Source organism: Miniopterus natalensis, chromosome 14, assembly GCF_054644295.1.
Source record: "Miniopterus natalensis isolate mMinNat1 chromosome 14, mMinNat1.hap1, whole genome shotgun sequence".
NCBI classification, from domain to species: Eukaryota; Metazoa; Chordata; class Mammalia; order Chiroptera; family Miniopteridae; genus Miniopterus; species Miniopterus natalensis.
In genome coordinates, this window is record NC_142094.1 from 55,858,640 (window position 1) to 55,875,670 (window position 17,031).

Sequence of the window (17,031 nt, forward strand, 5' to 3'; positions counted from 1 at the left end):
CCTAATTCCTAGCTCAATGTCCTTTATTTTGCTCCCTGTGTGGGAACCTCCTCCAGTGCTTATTCTTAAAAAGACATTAAGGGAAATAACTTGAATTAGGTCCATACTCTCATTTGTGCTCTTTGTGTCACTTAGGAAAAGCAAGAGTCTGGTGTCAGCCATGCTCTCTAGGTCTTAGTCTCGAGGGATGCAGAAAGTGCTGGTGCTAAGACCCTTGCAGTAGTCTCTGGGCGTGGAGCTCTCAGGAAGTAGGCATCTCACTAGGGAATAAAGAAGAAAAGAGCCATGCGTGCCCCTCAGTGTTAGCTCAGGCGAGGACTGGCCTGTCGTGGATCTTGGGAGGCAGAGGCAAGCACACAGTCCCCTGTGTATTTGCGCATATCCCATTGTAAACTTTCGCTTTTGCTATAAAGTTACCCTGGAGATGACTTCTCAGTGATTGAGCGAGGGAATTTTCTAGTTCCATGGTTGTTGCCACTGTTAATCCAGCCCTTCCACCCTCTATATCTTGCCCACCAAGGGGACACTTGACCCAATAAGGACCTTCCAGGATCCTGAGGTGACTGTTAGAACTTTCCCTCTGAAGACCCCAAACCCACCCCCATGGAACCCTCTCCTGTGAACCTTGCTTTTAGCATCATCTCTGACAGCACAGAACAAACTCCAACTTCCTTCCATGAGACTGACTTTCACATTCTCGAGGTCATCATCTGGATATGCCCCTAATCTTATCTTCTCGGGAAAACTGTCGGGGTCCCTTGGCCTTCCCTCCGAGTGCTGGACACCCACTCTCCCTCACCCATCACCCCTCCCTCAGAGAGACCGGTGGCGCAGGGTTTTCCAGTGCGTGCTCAGGCTCGGGTCTAGGTGAGATAGGACTCTAGGTGGACGTCAAAGGCCATCAACCCTTTCATCTTTGCCGCCTTCTTCCGAAGGTTCAAAGAGCTAGAGCGCGGGCCTGGCGTGGGCGTGGGCACGCGCGTGTGCTCAGCCGGCCTGGCAGGCGTGGAAGCGCTAGGCCAGCAGCTCCCTGACAGTTTAGCATAATTTCCGATTCCCTGTGATGAGCTTGCGAGAAGGAGAAGGCAAAGCTGACGGACACACCGGCGATTTTCTCGGGACTCCGGGACTGAATTAATTGTGTGCACCTTGAGGAGAGAGTGGAGGAGACAATAGGAGCCGCTCCCTTTAAAGTCGTCTTATTAAGGGAGCAGCATCCCGGCCTCCCTCTCACAGGAACCTCCAATCTGCCTTATCAAACATGAGGTGCTCGCTACATGCAACAGGTCCCTTCCTCCAAAGCTGTGTTCTTACAGCCTCACACCCCCTGTAGGCTTTGAAATCAGTGTTCAAAGTGGACTTTCTGAATTCATGAAAACCCACAGGTCTGTAATCCATCCCTAATGGAAGTCAAACATGACACCGGCGAGATAAAACGCAGTGGCCTCCCCCGCTGTTCACAGTAGGTGTCTGCGGATAATAAATATTTTATTTTACTACAAAAACAAATAACCAAGCGTACCCCCTGTGTTTGTTCTGAACTCGACAGTAGCTCTTGTGAGTTTACAATATTTCAAAGGCGAGCATGGAAACTGGTGTCACGTCAGTAACTGGGTGTGCTCCTACAAAAGGAAGCCGGAGCTGTTTCATTCTGCAAACCGCGGATTACACAGTTACCAGCCCCTGCCCCTCCGCTCAGGGACCCCTGGGCACGCCTCTCCCCAGCCCTGGTTTGGGGAGCAAAGAGCAGGCACCTCCAAGACAGGCAAAGAGCAAAGGTGTTTGGAACTCGTTGTCTCTTGACCTAAGTGATTCCGGTGGACCCTCCATGACCAACCATCGCCGAGAAACCACCAAGGTGTGTGTTGACTGGGTATTGTGTAGACCTCTCCTCCTGTGCCCAGAACTCGAGGCTGGGCTCTTGGAGTCCTCCAGAGAAGGGAAGGATGAGTCATGTTCTAAGGTGATTGGTCTCCTAGGAGAAGTCAAGGCCAGTGTTGGTGGAAATCATCCCATTTCATGGTCTCCATCAGGCTGTAGAAATATTACGATTACGTATTTTAATGGGATCATGAAATTATTTTGATGTTACAAGTTTAAATCAAGTGGTTGATTAAGTAAATAAAGTAAATCTGTCTCTTCATGTTGGATTGTGAGTTGGTGGCGACACTAACAATTCTTCTGGAATGTTATTTGACATATGTTTCTCTGGTTATGTTGCTATGACGTAAGGATCAAGGGAAGATCTTCATGGGACCTGGTCTCCGAGGCTTTTGTACAAAGTAGTGACTACATGGAACACTGTGCCAGGAACTCAATGTGACAGTGCCCAGAGTCAGGATGGCTGCAGGCCACCTCTGGGTGAAAAGAGTTGGTGATAGCATCATGATACTTCAATGTTATTTTAGTTTCCCAATCCCACCATTTCTGGTTTTCAATGGATATGGATCTGTGTGAATTCTCGCAGCAGTACAGGAGAACAGCACGACAGACTGTGGCCATGGTATACACTTGGAAACATCAGCTCTTCCTTTGCAATGATTGACTGTGGGCGTCAACTTGGAGGCTGGTTTTGGATGAAATTGGAAAGTAATGCAGAGAACTCTGGGTAAAGCAGATTGCCCACCATAAGGTAGGTGGGCCTTATCCAATCAGTTGAAGGCCTAAATAAAATGGAAAAACTGACTTTCCTGAGCAAGAGGGAATTCTGCAGCCCACCAACCCACACTACAGATTTGAACTTGCCATCATGTGGGCCAACTTCTTATAATAATCTTCTTTCTCTTTATAAACACATTGTGTTGGTTCTGTTTCTCTGGAGAACCCCCACTAATATGACCTCCTACCCGAACCCAGTAAGAGTGAGATGATACCTAACAAGAAAAACACAGTAATGGGATTGTCAGCTTCTCCTTAGTGTAAATTATACTCAAGGATCCAGAAGCCCAAGAAAAAGTTGTATAGTTTGACTTTGCTGAGCGATGTCCCAACGCTACCCCTCCAGCCTTTACCCCAAATAAGACACAGTGATAAGAATACCACTTTGAATTTACTGCAGCCAATTTCTACTGAAATCAGTCACTTTTTGGTCTTCTCTTAAAGGTTCCTCATGAGAAAGAAAAAGACACCCTGGCTGTTTTTAAAAGAAAAGATATAGAAAGCATCACTCTCTTTTTGTGATGGTCCCTGAAGCTCGGCGTTGAATGTGGTGCTGGGTCACAGGACCTACGTCGTTTATCTTTCTTACCACAGGCGGGCCTTTCTTCCTCTTTTCCTTTGTTGTCATTGCTTTTCCCACTTTACTGTCTGTCTCCAAGAGGCCAGACCTTGTTTGGGGGAGATGGTTATAGTGCCTGCTCTTCCCTTCTCACCCTTGCGCTCAGCCTGGGATTAGGGCACTGGTCTCTCATCCACAAGTTGAGGCGATCAGGCCACCTGGTAGGAGATCAGAGGATCCTTAGAAAACAGAATCAGGTTATTGACTCTCCCTGTGAGGCATCTCGAGCTGGCTGTGTCCCCCGACAGGACCTTCAGGCTAGGGTCTGCTCTGACTCAGTCTCTGTCCTTCCCAGGTCTGGCCACTGTTCCCTCTCCTGTCCCTTGGGGAATAGAGGTGACCCTGTCTCCATGGTAGGGGGCCTTGTCAATACTCTCATGGTTTCCAGGCCCCCCAGCTCACCCCTGTAATTAGATTTTTTTAAAATCAGCTCTCCTTGGATTGTTCCCATGTGAAAGAGCCATCTGTTTCCTGCTGGGACTCGGACTGATTCCCAGCTGGGAATTTTTAATATGTACAGGTTTTTTGGACTAGAGGATGGCTTAGGCTTGAGGCATTAATCATTGAAGGTCAAAGTCCACTAATGGGGTCGTCGCCATGGTCTGTCGTGAGCCAGATTGGCTTCAGCAGGAAGGTGGAACTAATTCCACTCATTTAAATGAATGGGTCTTGGGAGAGGCTCTTGGCAAAGCCCTCTGAGGGACCAGAGGAGTGATGACCTGGTTTTGCTCGCCTGCTTTTAGGGACAAGCCCTGGCCTTGGTATCATCAGTGCGCCCGAACCTCAGTGGAGTCCCAATGCGAGGACTCTACAGCCAGCGTCCTCTGTCCCCACAGTGTGCTTAAATGTGCCCACGACAAAGCACTTCCTCGAGGTTCAACATTAGGAGGCCCGAGGGGTAAAAGGCAGGATGCTTGAGGAGAAATCGTAGATGTTTATGAGCTAAATCAAAGCTCATAAATGTCTCAGGGGGCAGTAAATGTCTCAGAGATAGACCTATGGCAAGAGCTTTGCCAAAGAAAAACAAAGGTCAGGAGAGGAGACTGTGGGATCAATATCAAGGCCCAAATGCCTCCACCTCCAGGAAGCCACCCAAGTCCCTCAGGTAGTCAGGTCCATGGGAGACAATGTCCAGGATAAACTCATGGGTCCCTGGAGTTGGGAGGAAGGTGAGGCCCAGGGGTCCCATTGCTCCTTATTTCAGCCTGAACAGGGTGGTCTGAGAAATGTGATCCTATTGTGTGTCCCCACTTTCCGAAGTGGCTAGGCTTCCCTTGATTGCTATAACAATTTTCCACAAACTGGATGACTTCAAACAACAGAAATTTATTCTCTCACAGTCTGGAGGCTAGAAGTCCAAAATCAGTATCACTGGGGTAAAACCAAGGTGCCAGCAGGGCCCTGCTCCCTCTGGGAGCTCCAGGGGTGGACCCCGTCCTGCTCCTTCCCTGTTCTAGTGGCAGCCGGCAGTCCTTGGCTTGCTGCCTCATCGCTCCAGTTGGTGTGGTCACAGGGCTTTCCTTCTTCTGTTCCTGTTGCATCTCCCTCTGATGAAGACCCTGCGATGGCATTTAAGGCCCACCTGGATAACCAAGGACAAGCTCCCCATCCCCAAGTCCTTAATTTAGTCACATCTACAAAGTCTTTGCATCTAAAGAAACATTCACAGATTTCAGGGATTAAGACCTTATGTCTTCGGAGGCCTTTATCTGCCTACCATGTTGTGCGTGTCCAGCGGCCCGCCACCCGGCAGCTGGCTGGAAGGTGGCCTCTGGAGTGGACGTTGCGCAGAGGTCTGGTGAGCCCACCAGGGCCCGTCCCCCCTTCCTTCAGCTGGGCGCTGATGGGGCGGATAGTCTGTTGGACGAGGTGTGGGCCGTGCAGAAATCACCTGAGGGCTCACTCTGCATCCGGTGCCCAGCTCACCCCCCGCGGGGCACCAGCTTCGTTCCCCAGTGGATCTAAGTTGAGCTATCCCAGGTTCTCCGGGCAGGCCGGTCTGTCGGCTTTGTGTATGGAAATAAGACCCTAAGTATTCCTTTAACACAGTTTGGGAAACTTTTTGTTATGTGTTCCCATAGTTTATATCATCATTTTTACTGTACTAAAATTTACATGCCCTTTTTAAAAACATAATATTGTCATGTAAATTTTTGTAAGCTCTAGGTTTATTTTATGACCCATAAACTTAGACAATATATTAAAATCTTGGAAGAATTTAATATCAGCAGCAGATTATCCTAAAAAGAAAAAAACACAACAGCCTAATTCCTGGGTATTAGGGGGACAGAGTCATATCAAGTATGTTAAAAGGTTTAATAGCTGTTAGTAAATTTTACTGCTGCTGTCAATAACTCCAAGATATATTGAGCCAGTTAGTAGGTCAATGGAACATATTTATATCTTGCTATAAACTGTTTACCCAAGAACAAACTAATTTCTAATGATAATGAAACACGGAGTCAATAAATATTAATTTTAGCATTTCTAATTTAAATACAATTTTTCTCATCTGCCATAAACATTGGGCTGGCAGTAGTAAGACACATATTATTGGTTTTGTGTACCAACGGCAGTTAAAAACCAGCTGCAATATTTAGCCTATAACACAATGTTTGTGAGTGACACAGCCTCGGGATGTGTGAGTCTTTGCTATTAAAACCATAACAATACTCAGGATGTCATTTAAAACTTTTGTTCCATCACTACACATTTTAATATATCTTTAAAAAGTGAACAATTTTTAATTTATTTTAAAAATATACTTATTAAAAATCATGGCAAATTTTATATTCAATGCATTTTAAATTCACAGGTGATTTCTTTTCTTAATTCTAGTCTTTGATGGGGCCGTCCAGGAGTTGAGTAAACCAGTTTTGAACTGGACTGCGTAAACCCAGCAGACGTGACCCTCCTAAAGGGGGAGGTGATGGGCCCGAGTTGGCGAAAAACAATAATGCCATCAGTTAATTGTGTTCAGCCCGCTTGAGGGTCAGGGGATGAGCTGTCCCGATGAGCCCTCATGAGCAGCAGCAGCCCTGGGAAAGTGCGCGTTTGTGAGGCTTTGTCATCTCCCGGGCCGCCTGGAGGAGGCTGCCCAGGCGCAGAGGAAGCACAGCGCGCACTCAGCCGCGGCTCCTCGCTCCCCGGGGGACACTGGCGCGCCCTCTGCCTGGCACCGTTTTGGGCATGGTAGCTGTCTGTCCATCCGTTTGTTCCCATCACTGACGTTGCCTGAGTTGGCCCACAGTCCAGGCCACCTGGCTGAGTGTCAACTCTACTGGTTCTTCCAGTGTCACTTGCTATCATGGACTAAACTGCCCCCCGTCACATGGGGAAGCCCTAAGCCCCAGGAGCGCCCCAGAATGGGACTGGAAACGAGAGCGATGAAGCGTGAGGAACCCAAAGGGAGGCCGTTAGGGTCTGTCCCAATCCAATCCGATGGCTGTCCTTAGGAGAAGAGGCGATTGGGACACTCACACAGAATCAAAATCATGTGGGGACACGGAGGGGACAGCCATCTGTGTGCCAAGGAGCGAGGCGGCGGGAGAACCGGGCCCTGCGCCGCGATCTCAGACCGGTGGTGTCGCGATCAGCAGAGCGGGCACTGCGGGGAGGCGGGGCCCAGGCAGGTTGGTCCCAGGGGCGCCCCTTCCCGCCCCTCCTCTCCAGCCGCCCTCCTTCGCCCTCCAGTGTCCAGCTGGCAGGGCCAACAGGAGGGGCCGGCAGGAGCCCTGAAGGAGCGGTCACAAGGCGGGTGCTCTGGGCACTTTCCTGAGAGGCTGTGGACTGGGCAGCGACTGTCCTCCGACGCATCTCCTGGGCCCCTCTCCCACACCCTGGGCAGTCTGGCCAAGCAGCCCCCCACCCTGCCCCTCAGGCCAGGTGCTAAGGACTCCCCACACTTGCTCATCCCTGGCTGGCACCCCACAGCCCTTCTGTGAAACCCCTGTGTGTCCCCCCTGTCTGTGGGGACCACCCTGGTGGAGGAGACTCCTCTTTGATTTCCACGGAGCTGAGTCTCAAACCGGTGGCCACTGTCATCCTGCCTTATAAAGGTCACCCGTAGCCTTCAATTTTCTCTTTTATGTTTAAACTGACACAATTCCCCCAATTAATGTGTTATATTAAATATTAGGCTTTAATAGTCTACTATTTTATTAATATATTTTAATATTTAATGCTAACATTTTATGTGGAGTTCTCAGTCATATTAATCTAGTAAATTTTGTTAATAAAATTCATTTTTTTTTTCCTATTTTACCTTTTGGATAGTAAAGATTATGGTGGAGTAAAAATAATTAGATTTCTTTGGGATAAGTGATGGGGAGAAAGATTTATTTCCCTGAAAAGTGCCTTTTTCCTAATTCCCTGCGCCTCCATAGGCATCTCATGTGCCCAGAGTGGGCGCTGAAAGGAAGGTGGATGGGGTCCCGCCGAATGTTTCTTTGATGGTTTTTAGAATTTTAGAGTCGGGAAAACCTTGCAGAAAACCTAACGATCCTTAGTTTTATGGCTAAGAAGAGGGTAGCTTCTGTCACCACACAGGCAAGGGCCACCTTCCCCATTTACTTTCTTTCTTTCAGTGGGTTTTGATTTTTAAAAAAATAACAGATCAGAAAGAGAACAGAACGTATACCACTCATGATCCCGGTCCCAAGTTTAACATCTTTATCCCAGACCCCTCTTTATCACTGTATATTTCATATTGTTTTTTAAAAGCGTCATAATCTGATACTTGGAGGAGCCCCATGAACCGAAGAAGCTCCCGTCTCGGGCGCTGGCCTGCGCGGGGCGCGCTGTGCGGGTGGCTTCGCGTCTCTGAGGGAGGCCCGCGAGCTCGGGGTTCCGGGCCCCTAAACCCGGGCCTGCCCTTTGCACAGAGCGAGTTCCCCAGGCACCGAAAGCTCCTCACAAATAGGGTCCTGGCTAGCAGGGGCCCCAGGGGGGAGAGTGGGCTCCGCACAGCGCCCCGAGGCCATTCCGATGGTGCGGGACTCAGCCAGCAGCCCGCGGGCCCTGTCTCTGTCCCCGAGCGTCATTATTTCCGCGGCAGGACGTCAGGATGAGACCCACCGGGGGGAGAAGAGGGACAGATTCATGGTCCTCAGTGCTCTCCCAGACAGACGATCGGTCGGCAGGATGCAAAATCCCCCCCTCTGCACCCTCCCGGGCCTTTAAAAACAGTTTCAAGTCCCTGTCAGTTCGGTAGGTGACGCGAGATCTTCCCGTTCTGACCCTGATGATGTGATTACTTGCAAGTGCGAACCTTTGCACAGCCACTGTCCGCTTGGGGTGACGTTTTGTAAATATCCTGGCTGCCTTCTGGAGCCTTTTTCGTCTCCTGGCAGACAAACTAGTAACTAAAATTCTGTGGCATACCACAAAATACAGGTTTTTTGCTGATCTGACAAAGAAATAGGTGTAATGTTGATGCATTCACACAGGACAGCTATTGACATTTTGCATTTGACAGTCTAAGGGAAGAGAGGTCAATGCCCCTGACTCAGTAGTCAGGTGCTGCGTGTTGTGGAAATTCCTGTGGCTCACCGGTTGAAAATCACTGCCCTTGACCTTGGCACTTTTTTAAAAAATCAACACATATGCACTTTTGTGTATTAGGATGTTAATTGTATAGTAACGTCCTTGGGCACCACGCTGGTTTGAAATATAGTTTGATATGTGCTTACTAATTTTTCACGTTGGAAGTTTCTGACGTCAGAAACATTTCAACAGCAGCAGTTTTAAATCCTTAACTGTTATCGTGTCCGAGTTCACAGTGGGTTGCTGTCACCTTGCATCTTAATTAGAAAGCCCTCTTACGTCCTGAGGTCAAGTCGTATCATATACTATTTGATTTCTGTATTGAACTGACTCCTTGGTCTCGGACTTGTCTCGGTGAATGACATCAGAGGAGCATTTCTTTTGATATTTTTTCTATGTAGCCAGCCAATTGCACCGGCTCCATTTATTAAATAAGCGGTTTATCCGCCACTGATTTGCAAGGACTCCTGTATCTCGTCTTAAGTGCCGGAGCATCCTGGGGCCTGCTGCAGAGACCCGCCCTGTGCCGCGGTCCCTGTCACCGGGCCCCAGATCCATGACTGGAGATCGTCATGAACATTCGCAGACGGGCGGGAAAGAGCTTGCTCATTGGGAAAAATTTACTTTCCTCTAAAAATACCCATTTTTAACAACACTTTTATTATAAAATATAACACACATTTAAAAGTTTATAAAACCCAAATGTAGCACTTAACAAATTATCATCGAGTGGAATATCCGTGGAGCTACCACCCAGGTGAAGAGACAGCTTTGGAGGCTCGGAGAGGCCTGGATGCTCCAGGGGCTCCCTCCCTGCCCCCCACAGGAAGCCCGTCCTGGTTTCTAGGACAATCACAGCCCACCCTGTTCTTTTTAAAATATGTTTTTATTGATTTTAAAGAGAAAGGAAAGAAGAGGGAGAGAGAGAAAAGCATCCATGAGACAGAAACATCCGTTGCCTGCCTCCTGCACGTCCCCTCCTGGGGATCCGGCCTGCAGCCCGGGCACTGCCCTGGGCGGGAATCCAGCCGACAACCTTTAATGCCTGGGATGCACCCCAGCCGAGCCCCTCTCTTAGCTTATTTTCTTAACTAAGTGTGCGTCCTAGAGCTGAAATGAGATCTTGCACGTTTTTGAACTTGACTCTCTTATATTTAAGGTCTTTGAGTGTAACCATCAGGTTCTTTTTCGATACATTATATGTCTTGTTTCGTTTTTTACATTTTACTTATTTATTTACTTATTTATTTTTAGTTTACCTTTGTTGTTTAAGGTATTACAGGTGTCTCCCTTTCCCCCCATTCAGGAGCTGAAGCCTCCTGCTGTTGTATCACCCAGTTCTCAGACGTGTCTTTGTCATTTCCTCATCTTTAACTTAATTCAATACATTTCATAGTTTCTTACAGAGAAGCCTTGCCCATCCACGTGGGACGCTTATTTCCATGGACTCAATTTTTTAATCATTTTGCCAATGATCCTTTTACAATTTTCATTTTTTGTTTAATGGGACCGTAAAGAATAACTTTTGTGTATTAACTTCTGTCTAGAAAAAAGTCTAAAGCCACTTAGTAATTTACTAATTAATCTTAAAATCTGTTTGGGCTCTCGATATACAGTTATTTATTTATGATCTTATTTGCTTTTATCAGGTTCAAATCCTATCGTTTTGTTTCTTCCTTCCCCGTGAATCTTCCTACTTTTCTGCGACACTCTTGCCAGCGGCACTGGTGAGAACTTCCAGTGCAATTTGGGGAGAAACGGGGACAGTGGACGTGCTGGCCCCGTCCTCTGTAACTCAGTCTTCCAGATGGGTTTTAGAATAACTTTTCTCAAGCTCCATAAAACCCCACTGACATTTTGACAGGGATGGGACTTTGCCACCTGTGTCATAGAGGATCTTTCCAACCAGGGGCAAGAGATTTCTGTGTATTTATGTCATTTCAGAAATAGTGTGACACTTTCTGTTTATGGTGCCTTTATATTCTTGATAGGTGTGATCCCGAGTTTCTTTCTTGTTTGGTTTTGCTTTCTCACGTGAGGGGTGTAAATTCCTAAACACCTTCTAACTGGTGGTTGCTGGTGTCCAGAGGAGCTATTAATGCTTTTATATCTGCCGGGCACATTCCTCCATATTTTATGTTTCCTTGTTAATTCTTTTGGGTTTTCTAAGTTAATACAATATCTTCAGCCAATACGCACATTTGTCTTTTCTTTAAAATCTTTATATCTCTGAATTCTGAGTTATTTAGAAAACCTTATTTTTAAAGCTTTCAGGTGACTTGGTTCCTTTACTATTCTGTTCTTGTTCGTTTCTAACGCCATTAAATATTGGCTTATAAGATTTAGCACTTTGAGACCTATGAAAGTTTTAAATTTTCACCCGGGGCTTTGTGTACGGCCTGTCGAGTAGATAACTTTGTAAGTATTTCGTGGATAGTTGAAGAAAGGTACAGTCTTTATTTGCAAGGTAAACATGTGAGTGTGTGTTTATATAATCTCTCTCTCGCCCTCTCTCACACGCACGCTCAGTAACTAGGAAGCACTGACTCCAGTCCCGCATGGGTTCGTGGGTAGGGGGTTGTGTGCAATGAGACTGACTTAGTTTGTCAATTAGGTCTTCCATAGGCTCTCCTGGAGTCTGGGTTTGGGATTTTCCAAGCCAGAGAGAGCAGATGGACCCCCGCTCTCTGGCCGGAGACATCAGTTCACTGTTGCTCCGAGTTGTTTGGTCCTGTGGGCCGCTTCCTCCCGCTGCTCTGTCCGCAGACGGCGACGCTCCTTCTCGGCTGTTTAACTTCTCATCGGTGTCAAATGTGTGCTGCTTTGTCCTGTTTAAACCTTCTGCCCTGACGCCTTCCTTCTCGGCTCTGAGTCGGCTTTTTCGGACGGTGTGTGGCTGCCCGGCCCTTTGCTTTCGCCCGACGGCTGCCGTGTGTGAGTAAAGCTGACCTTCGTCCAGTTCGTGTTGACCCAGAGACAGGGAGATAAAACTGCGTGAGCGCGGGGTTCGCTGACGGAGCTGCGGGGCCTCTACCCAGACCCCGCTGCAGGCTGTGGCGAAGGATCGTCCCTGCTCCGTCCGCCCCCGGGGTGTCTGCCCAAAGCCAGAGCTCGCGCGGTCCTGCGGCACAAAAAGCCACCGAAGGCGAGGGCTGGCGCCTTCCCCAGGCGATGCCACTCCCTTAATTAATCGGAGAACCTGCCGAGCGGTTTTTGGGGCCACTCGTGCGCCTCCACCTCCAGAGGAGGCCCGGGCAGGCTGCGTGCGCACCAGCTCCCGGGTTCCGCGTGGGCCCCGCAGCCCCTCTAATGAGGGGACTGCGGCGTCCTCGTGAGTGGCCATAGACGGGAGCTCAGCGCAGCCCTGCGCGCCAGGCTTCGGGCAGGACCCCCGGCGCCGCGTGGCCACCGGCCCCGGCTCATTTCCACGGCTGCCGCCTTTGCGGGCATGTCCAGGTCCTTCCGTCCATGCCTGTGCCGCTGGACTCCGGCGTGTAAAGGAGCCCTTGTTCAAATCCAGCTCCCTTCCCGCACCGGCCAAATTGGAAACATCAGCCCGCCCTGCAGAGCCGCAGCGCTTCGTCGTGATTTATACGTGGGAACGCGAGCCTCGCCAGCAAACACATGACCTCTGCCCAGTATTAATAATCGCAGATGGAGACCGCGTCCGTTACATGGAGAATTCTGTACACGGCTGAATCTATTTAAAGCAGAAAATGAAGAGGCGACTCCCCTTCCCACAAGGGGCGGATGTGTGTTAGCCGAGAGGTGCGGGTGGGCAGCAGGTCTCCCGCGTAGTGGGAGTGGAGAAGCAGAGTTTCTCAGGAGTTTCCACAGGGCAGCTTAACGCATTGTATGCGGGAAACGTATTTATACGTTTTACGTTGACTGGTAGTAGAGCGCACGATAAAAACTACCCGCAAACAATTTAATATGAAAAGTGTAGAGCGGGGGGTGCAGGCAGTGGGGTGCCAGGGGCGCCTGGTAACCAGTGGTCCAAAGAGAACAAGCCCGGATCCACGGCGTTTGCCAATTTCTGTGGTATAAATACTGCCATCGTGCCACAACCCAGGGTGGAGTATTTTCACCGTACAGATAAAACGGGCAAACAACCTCAAGACTGTAGATAGTAGGAAAGTGTAATAAAGTTATTACAAAGTGATTTATTTATTTATTTGGGGACAATAAATCGTATTTTAAAAGGTAATAGGTTTTACTTGATTCATTAATTATAAGGTTGCAGTAAATATTCGCTGAAAGCTTAATATTTAATAACAGCTGTGTTTAAAAACCAGCTCACAAAATTCCTGAAAAACGTTAACAGCTGGCTCTGGAGAGCCCATAGAAAGCAGCTCTAGCAACCCCTGGGTCACGGGCAGACGCTGCATGTGTGCAGGTGTGTTGTTAAGAGGAATCCCACACCCTAGCTGGTGTGGCTCAGTTTGTTGAGTGTCGTCCCCGGCACCAAAAGGTGGCGGGTTCAATTCTTGGTCAGGGAGCATGTCCAGGTTGCTGGTTTGATTTTGGTTGGGGTGCGTGGGGAAGGCAAGCCGATCAATATCTCTCACATCAGTGTTTCACCCTCCCTCTCAATTAAAGTGTATATACATACATATATATATATATATATATATATATACGCGATCTGAGTGCCACGGAACAGTCACCTTTCCCTTGGCCTGGTTGCCGTTTGGCCTTCACTCAGCTTGACAGTCTTGTAGCGGTGGCCACGCTTTCAAGCATGAGCCCACATGCTTGGCTGGGTCTGTGCTCCCTGAGCTGCCTCCTGAGGACTTCCAAATCTGTCGTGCACGTTTCTGAAAGTGAGGGTAGCAGGCACAATTTTTCTCAGCATCTAAGCCCTTGAAGACATTCTTGTTTTGGGTACAGTAGAGTATTATGTTTCCTCATATCATCTCTGAGACAGAAATCAGAGGACATAGAGACTTGGCCTCTTTTCTAAGGTGGTTATTAACACAAGGACCAGGCCTGATGAGGGACAGAGGGACCAGTGACCAAGAGGTGCCCCCAGTGAGGACAACATGGAAGGGAAAGGCTGTGGGAACGGGAACAGGGATTTCTTGGGCTTCCTGGAACCATTGGGAATGGGTGGGAAGGCCGCCTGGTGGGGGCTTTGCATGCTAACTAGCTCACCTCCGCGCTCCGCTCAACCTAAATAGGCACTGGTCACGGGAGCCAGTGCTGCTCCGGGGAGAGGGCGCCCGATGTCTGCTCTGTGGTTCCCTGCGGGGTAAGATGGGCCTGTTTATCCGACATGAGGACAGAGCACAGGCCTGTCTGGTGATACAAGACACCTACAGATAAAATCATTGACCACTGATGCTCAGGGTTCCAAATCCACTTTCAACATAAAAATAAAGAAAATGCAAAATCTCACAACTTGAGTTGTGCCCCTGACATGAAGCAGGCCCGCCACTGAGCTCAAGCTGGGCTGGTGTGAAGACCCCCAGGGTGGAGCAAGTCGGCTTCTTTTGTGGCCAAGCCTCCCACACAGACACTGCTTCCTGACCGGGTCCTGGAGCATGGCCTCGACCAGCCCAGAGGGACACGAGGAAGAGGAAGCCATTTACTGAGGCTTTTCAAGGGCGTGGGGTCAGACTCGCTCCTGGAAGGCCTGTCTTGAGGGAGCACGTTTGCTGCATGGCTGAGTTTCCAGAAATCCAGCCGTACCTTTTCGATGTCTTCAAGGCCTGGACCCCTAAGCCTTGTCAACATCACCAAATGCTGCCGTAGTCAGAGATTTTACAGGAATTCCAGGGAGCGTGAGGCTTCTGGGTAATGTGGGAATCTCAGAGAACTGGAGAGGCGTCCGAATTTGAGAGCTTTAAAAAAAGGTGAAAGGGTATGTCATCTTTTCCTATGGCTGAACTGCATTCCATTGCGAGTGTGCCACATCTTCTGCGTCCGGTCCTCTATCGCAGGACACTTTGCTTGTCTCCATGTCTTGGCCACTGTGAATAATGCTGCAGTGCGCGTAGGGGAACAAATGTTCTCAAGATTGGTCAGGTAGGTGCCCAGAAGAAGGCTGGCTGAGTCCTACGGGAACTCTCCTCTGAATTCTTCGAGGAGCCTCCAGTTTTCCACGGTGGCTGTACCAGTCCACATTCCCACCAGCAGTGAGCGAGGGCCCCTTTCCCGCCACCACCTCTCCAACACTTGCTATTTCTTGTCTTCTCGACCACAGCCACTCTAACGGGTGAGGTGGTACCTCGCTGTGGTTTTGATCTGCATTTCTCTAATGGCTAGTGAGGTGGAGCATCTTTTCATACATCTTTGGGCTGTTGGTATGTCTTCTTGGGAGAGGTGTCTGTTCAGGTCCTCTGCCCGTTTTTTTTAATTGGATTATTTCTTCGTTGGGTGTTGAGTTGTATGAGATCTTCACATATTTTGGATATTAACCCATCGTTAGAGCTGCCATTTGCAAACTTTACTTTGATATAGTTCCATGTATTTACTCTTTGCTGTCACGTCTCCTGCCTCTGAAATCGAATTCATAAAGTCCTCTCTAAGACCAAGGCCGGTACGTTTAGTACCTATGTTTCCTTCTATATAATTCATCATTTTAGGTCTCGTATTGAGGTATCTGATCGCATTAATTTTTGTCCATGGGGACACACAGCAGTCTAGTTTCACTCTGTCCCGTGTGGCTTTCCAGTGTTCCCAGCGCCGTCGATTGAAGGTGAAAGCTGCCACGTGTGAGAGCACGGGTGGATCGTGAGAATATCGTGCTAAGCGAAACAAGTCAGACGGGAAAAGCCAAAAACCGTAGGATTTCACTCCTGTGGGCTATCAGGCTGAAGGCAACAAATGAACGGACAAGACAAACCCCTCACAGCACAGAGAACAGTGTGGTGGTTACCAGAGGGAGGGGGTGGGCGTAGTGAAGGGTAAAGAGATGACGGAAGGAGACTGGACTCTGGGTAGTAAACACAACGCAATATACAGACGATGGATCACAGAGCTGTACACGCGACGCCTGTGTGATTTAATTAACCAAAGTCACCTCAATAAATTTAATTTTTAAAAAGTCGAAGGAACATCTTTCTTTACCTTAGCCACGTGTTTAAGGGACACGATCCTGAAAGCTGTACATGGGGCTTGGATTCCTGTTTGGGGGGCTTGGCTCAGCTCAACAGTTATACGTGACTGGCCCTGGATAGAAGGCTCTGGCGGGGAGCGGTGCCGGGGCCCCTGTCCCTCTTCTGCGGCGGGCTCACACGCCAGGCACGGCCGTAGGACAAGCGATCAATACAGGAAACGGCTCGAGCGGGCGTGCAATTGACCTGCTCGGTGACAAGGAAACGTGCTCGCATGGTAAGCGATGGTGAAAAGTCAATTCTGGTTTTTGAGAAATGTCAGATTAATTAAAATACAGTGTAGTACAGGAAAGCTCATTAATATCCCCTCGGCCTCCCTCGCCGAACCCTGGGCCTTTGTTTTCTCCTCTGCACCACCCCCCTTGTTCACGCCACACCCCGGTCTCGGCCTCTGAGACGCAGGCTCTGCCTGGCGACCAAGTTTAGTGCCAGTGACAGGAGGTAAACTGACACAAGCGATTAGTGTCTGTTTCTAGAACAAATAGAAATCAACCAGTTATTCCTGTCATTTCTAATCTTTTTTAATCGTTGGATTATCATAAAAGCACATACATCAGAAGAGGAGAATGGTTTTTATGGCATAATTGATCTTTAAAATTGTCCTATTGGATGTCTCATTTTTGTCAATAATGAAAGTGACCCTCGAAGCCCTGCATGAAGACATTTGTAGGAATTATCAGAGCAGTGACATCAAATTACCTGAGAGATTACAGGGCACGTCCGGCCGCTTCGCCTGCCGACCTGTAGCAGCTTCTACTCCGGTGTCAACCAGCCCTGATCGTCCACGACAGCAGTGCCTCCCCTGGGGACACTTCTAGGATGAAAAAGCATAATCAGAGGAGACCCTCTGGAAGACAGAAGCCAGGAGGACTCCAGAACGGACCACTGTGGGCGGCTGCCACATCCTCACTGAGGGCCATCCACCCAAGTCCTTCTGGCCTGAGCCCCTCTGGGCTGCTGAGCTGGGGTGACCACTCTGCCTCCGTGATTCATGTCCCTTTCGCAGCCACCAGGCTCACCTCACAGCTGTGCAAACCCAGGTGCTTAGCGACTGCTAAGGTGTGTGGATGGTGGCCTGACTTCTCAGGTGAC